Here is a 6,405-nt window from a genome sequence, read left to right on the forward strand (position 1 = left end):
GCTACAGAGCACTACTTCCTGCAGATGCGAACAACTCAAACTAGAATTGACTCACAAAATGATATAATCCACAATGGACCGATACTGATACGGGGATACTGATATGATGACACTGATACAAGGATTCGTCAATTTTTATAAAATGGAGATACGAGATACGGTGGGATACGTGTATTTATTAAAAAATATATTTAATATAATAATAATTCATTCTAATAAAAAATCATAAAATAAAAAACCGATAGATACTATTTTGAATATTAAAGTGAGCAAACATTAAATTTTCAGCATTTTGGGTTTCAGTCTTATTTATGTTAATTGAATAGATAAAATCATATGTATTCCGGTTTCTCTCTAAACAACATGAAGAAATATGACTGTCTAATAAGCCTTAAAGCTACGTTTTTCTAACACCTTTTTTGTTTTTGAAGCACCATAAAAATAAATACCAAGTCCTTTTTCTTTATATTCAACAAATTGTTAGGTTTAGATATAATTATTCGATATGTTCATGAGTACAAAGATCTATAAATATTTATATTTTATGTATAAATTTATAAATATATAGATTTTGTATTAAGAATACATAACACAGTTTCAATAACTTGGTCTATGTAAAGAGTGGTCAGGATCTGTCCTTGGCAAAGATAAATCTAGGGCTGAGAGGTCGTATAGTAGCATGCTCCATACACGTGGTTAATGTGATGTTTCCACTCCCCATTAAGCAAACGGAAAACATAGTTAAGTTAAAAGATTGGAACGAGAGAGAAAAAAAAAGAGACGGGGAGGTGAGACCATTTAGTTTCTTCACCAGAGTTGCGGAGAATTTCATTATGTCAATTGAACGGTTCCCAATCAATTCATCATATTTTCTTATGGTTCTCAAATAATCAACACTTCATACAATGAATCGCTAAGACTCCCTCACACTCCAATGTCTCTCGATAACATAAATATCTTATCAAAATAGGGATCAGACGCAATTGCAGTGGAATACAGAAAATTTCTGATTTTAGGCAATGTTATTTCACCGAAGATAAGACAAGTGTTCTTCAACATCATTGAACATCGTCAACTCGATATATCCATGGAGAAAGAGGTGATTCTCTATCTCTCTTTATCTATGAATAATAAATTAACCATTTTTGATTTTACGATATGAATTCATTGATTAAAATTTTATTCTTTTTGATTAAATATTTTTTTCAAGGTTTTGGTTAAGTTAGTGAAGGGGATTACTGTTGTTTTTTTTCCCATAATTTTTTCTTCTATTTCAGTCTTCACCGACGGGAGCTTGCACCGTGCTTTTTCTTCTTCCATATTCTCCTCAATTATGTTGGGTGTTAGGTATAGTCGATTCATTGGTTTTGGTTTATCTCTCTTATTGTTTCCTTAATTTTGTGCCGCAAGAATTAATGGGTCTACTGTTTAATGGAAAAATGGAAAGCATTCTGAGAAAGATAAATCCATGGCCGTGGTTGCCCAGACCAAACCCCTTTTCTGAACATGTGCCTGAATTTTTAGGGAGACGAATCAGTAACCTTGGGCTCTCAATCGTTCTCTACAGCTACCCTAAATCCTCTACCCTGGAATTCTTCTACTTCCTGCCTTCAAGGAAGAACCTTACTGAAACCTTAAAAATTTCAGGAAAGATCGTGAAGTCTCCATTATCTACCATTGTGAGTTACCCAAGACCTTCATTATTTTTAGGTAATCAGTCCCATCACAAAATTAAAAAACAAAGATAGAGAGAGAAATAGGGAGACGTATAGTTTCTTCACTGATTTTCAAATACTTCCATCCTGATAATTACTGAAAAGGTTTACTATGAAATAAGTTGGGTTCTGACCACGGCCCTGACTATGGAACCTCTAGGAACGAATCCATTTATCTTTATTTGATTTGTGTTTAAGCTGGTAATAAAATCCTGACTTTAGTAGTATCATACTATTTTGATTTCAGTAAACATGGTGAGTTTTGATATCTTCATGGTTTTTTTTTATGGGCAGTTTGAAGTGGATTAAGCATTACATTTTGTTTTGAAGGCTTCTGAAATATCATCAGTTATCATCACAAGAAGGATACAACCAAGTACCCAATATGAAACCCTTGGTGGTGCCGAATCTCACGATGAAGTTTGGGATGGTCAATTAAAAAATACTAAATGCATTAAGTTGATTTTTCAGAATTTTTGTTTTCAGGTTTGGACTTTTGATATGTCTTTAGTTTCAATTGAATCTCAATATCAGAATTACTAGATCCATTTTATTAGAGCTCATCTAATCCTCTATTTGTGTGTAAAGTTATGGATTTCATGGAAATCTATTGCAAATTGAGTTTCTTTGTTAAGTTAATCCACTATTAGTTGCATTTTTAATTTCAGAATTACTGGATGTGTTAGGTGCATATATCGACTGAGAAACAAAATGAGTACGTACAGACGACATTATCGATATACCCATCATTATTGCATTCATCTTTAATCTGAATTAAAGAAAGTACACCACTTTTGCACATTGTTGAATGATAATGTGGTTAAATTTGTATAATTTTTGTTCATAATTGTTTAGTTTCTGACACAGTTAGGGACAAAATCGCATATAACTAAAATTTAGTTGAAATTATGAACGACCAAATGAGATCAAATTATGAAAATTTTGATGCAGTTTATGAACTTGCGGTCGCAGCTGAAACTGGGAAAACATAAAGGTAATCTCATTATTTTCACTAGGCTTTTATCCGATTTTGATTTGTCAACGGGTAATATTTTTAGTGCAACCAAGAGAATGGCGACGAGTAAATCCATACTCGAAAATTGCATTGTGGACTCTGTACCTTCTCATATGTGTCTTTCAAAAGATGTTTCATGAACTTCTCACTTTGTGTCAATTTTTACATCTCTGCAGGATCTATCAGATTGAAATTGGATTGATTAATCTTCCGGAGAATATAGTGGGTTCTTTGTACTTTCTTTTTGTTATATAATCCATGTTTTTTTCCTTTTGATTCAGATTACGCACACATCACTTGGCGATATTAACATTAAACTGTACCCAGAAAAATGCTCAAAACTATGGAGAAACTCACCACTGGCTGCAGTAATGGTTATTATTAAGATAATCTAATCTTCTTTCTGGATAATTATCAGAGGATTTATGATATATATATCCCCGAGATCCTCAGGGAGACGGCGATGGTGGGAAGTCTATTTAAGGTAGGGAATTCGAGGATGTATTCTACAAACGGTAACTCCTATTTCTGATTAACAATAGTATGTTACAAATTTAATTCGGTTTTCTTCTAGGATCATATGATTAGAAGCTTATAACAGCAAAGTTCTCTTTTATTTCCTCTCCGCCTCAGATTGTTATCATTATCTGTTCTTTATAGAATCAGGTTCTTCTTTCTAGAATCAGGTTCTTATTTGTTACGAAGAGCTTACATATGAGAAATGGTTAAGGCATGATAAACCTTTCACCCTGTCCATGGATAATTAATGTGCAGTAAGAAACTGATGCCGCCCAGTTCTTTATAACCATTGTAGCAACACCGTGGATGGATAATAAGCATGCTATACTCGATAAAGTTATGAAGAAAATGGACGAGGTGCAGGTATTTTTATTTTATATCATTCATATTCCCTAGAAATTTCCTCATATGTTTGGAATCATCAAGTTAAATAATGATCCATGTATGAAATCTTGATTCTTAACGGAATTCAACAAATCAGGACATTTTCACATATTATCATAAAAATCCCTTAACTTCTCAATCCCTCTATTTAATTTTGTTAGATGATACACCATTTAAGCATCTTACAGTTTGTTGTTTGAGTTCTTACTTACGAAATATCCATTGCAATAGTATGTTTTCCATGAAATACACTTGCTTAAACATTTCCAATTTTGTGACTATCTATTTACAAGCTAAAAGTTATGGCATCAGTAACTTTAATCTTAACTATTGTGGGTTCTTGATGGTTTGTCTCCGACACACAGTGTGTGATGGAAGTTAAGATGTCTTCTAGGTTGGTTCGATGTTCAAACCCGCCAGAAATTTATGGAATTGCACAACAACTACATTGTCCAGTTCGAAGAGCATATTAATTAAGGTTTTATACTTAAACTATTGTATTCGCTGGCGTTTTTTCTTTTATATTATTCTTTACTAGATATGTTAGGACCTGTACCGCCGATATCTGATTGTTTTCAAAAATTTACTATATGAATCCGCTGGTCAGCCAGATAACTGAGTGCGGTTACAACTGGATGAACTGAAGTTAATCAAGTGGGATCTTCTTATGCCCCTGATAAATAAGTTCTAAAAGTTTATTTGTCAAACATGAACTATAAATCATTTGTGATTGAGGAAACTATGTGAGCTGTAAAAATAAATCTTCCTCTATGCGTTTATATACAATTTAGTGTAATCTCTTCACTTCCACCTATATATGTTTTCTATTTACAAAGTCATCAATGGAATCATTATCCTTTTTCCAAGATAAAAGTCCTGTCGCAGATTCCCCTTGATCGGCAATGTGAATTTTTAGCTAAATGATGCATAGAGTCTTTGTTATTATTGATCATTTGCTAAGGTGGCATGGATGACGAACTTTTTCTTTTCTTCTCTAAATAATTTGTGTTTTTATTCCTTTGGATTGGGGTAGAATAGTTGTACTATAAATCGTAGGTTTTCTTTGGCATGGTCAAATGAATGTGGATTATTATCACTGCATTAATTTTAGTTTGTTACTGCATCATACTTATGTCAGCATATATATATATATATGTAGTGCTTAGTCATTTCCAAGTACAATCTTCTACTTTCACTTGCTCAGACAATGGTATATGATCATTGTCTTAGCCAAGAATTGTTAACATTTCACCACACTGGAGTTGTGGATCTGCTTTTTGAAGATTCTGAGAAATTTAGATAAAGGACTCAGTGGTTTGTATATCATTATTGATGACTACAATGAACTTACGTGACTGGCTCATATGCATAACAATTTCATTCACGTTTTGTACAGGTAGACAAACAGTATAGCATAACTGATTTTTTTTTTGGACGCAATTGTTTGTGTGCTGCAGGTTTGTATCACTACAAGTGAAACAACAACTAAGAAGCCATCTATTGCAGTTTCAACCTTAGATTTCGTCGAAGAGTTAAAGACACATTTTGAAGATGTGGTGGAAGAGTGCACAAATTTTTTTCATTATTTTAAAGGTCACGATCCAACTATTTTGATCGAGTGCACTTGAAGAGTGCTTCTTGCGGGCGCGCGTGGTTCCAAGACGATGTGTAGTAATATATTAGTAGTGGAATGTTTAACTTCATTTTCTTGAAACTCATGTATGTTATTACTTAGCTTATTCAAAATGAAAGGTTTATCCTCACGTTTAATGCATTACCAAAAATAAAGTGCCCATGCCCTTACAGCCATGTTTCAGTTTGGAGCCTTTGGTAGCTGTTGACGATATTAATTATCATTTCAACCTACAAGTTTAAAAATCTAAAATAGAGTTACGGACATGATTAATTTCTTGAGACATAGCTATGCTAGCATAAAAATTTATATTGTTTGCCGGCGGTACTCGAATACTGTTTGTTAGTTTTCGGAAACCAATTTTAGATGGTTTTTTTATTATACTCTTTTATTTCACACCGGTGATTATTCCACGTTGTCATTTATTATATTGTAGTTGATGGTTGTCATATAGTAAGTTGTTACTGAATAATATACATATAAATTAAAATGATCATAGATTGAATTGGTGTATACTTGATTATATAAACTTGATTCTAGATTGACAACTTCTAATCATGCTCAACACAACAATCATTAGATCCGGATCTAAAAATCAATGTATGCCCGTGCCGTTACGGCACGGGTTAAGATCTAGTCTCCCTTATAAAGCATAGTTTGGACAACTTAAGCAAGATACAGAGCGGCCAGGATTCATTCTTGGCAAAGCTAAATCCATAACTCTGGTTGTTCACATCATTATTGAATCATTAATTTCTTATAATAAATACTTTATTAATCTCTTATCATCAATGTCTTATAATTATATTAATAAATATACTTTCATTAGATAAATAATAAATTTGTTAATAAAGAATCATAATAACTTATAAAATTCTTTTCAACCCATTACATTTTTCTAAACATATATTTATTAAATAGTCTTATAATTATCTTAATAAATATACTTTAATTAGATAAATAATAATTCTTTAATAAAGAATCATAATAACTTTTAAAATTCCTTTCAACCCATTACATTTTTTACATATATTTTTATTAAATAAATAAGAAATTTATTAATAATCACATACATAGAAATTAGGGATGACCCAGGTGGTGTTTGAGATTGGAGATGCATGGAGCCGGTGACGATAGTG

At 32.3% G+C, this 6,405-nt stretch overlaps 1 long non-coding RNA gene across 18 annotated transcripts; it reads left to right on the top strand.

The window, feature by feature from the left end:
- The first annotated feature begins 766 nt into the window (after positions 1-766).
- LOC113287369 lies at positions 767-5,396 on the top strand. 18 transcript variants are annotated; one of them, XR_003329997.1, is made up of 7 exons: positions 767-1,099; positions 1,278-1,347; positions 2,010-2,201; positions 2,384-2,430; positions 2,667-2,709; positions 2,907-4,111; positions 5,091-5,396. It is a non-coding gene; the product is annotated as an uncharacterized LOC113287369 (long non-coding RNA). The 18 variants fall into 18 exon arrangements; XR_003330001.1 differs by having other exon boundaries at positions 2,010-2,709; positions 2,907-2,952; positions 3,058-4,111; XR_003329994.1 differs by having other exon boundaries at positions 2,010-2,430.
- The last annotated feature ends 1,009 nt before the right edge of the window (positions 5,397-6,405 follow it).

Source organism: Papaver somniferum, chromosome 6 (genome assembly GCF_003573695.1).
Source record: "Papaver somniferum cultivar HN1 chromosome 6, ASM357369v1, whole genome shotgun sequence".
NCBI classification, from domain to species: Eukaryota; Viridiplantae; Streptophyta; class Magnoliopsida; order Ranunculales; family Papaveraceae; genus Papaver; species Papaver somniferum.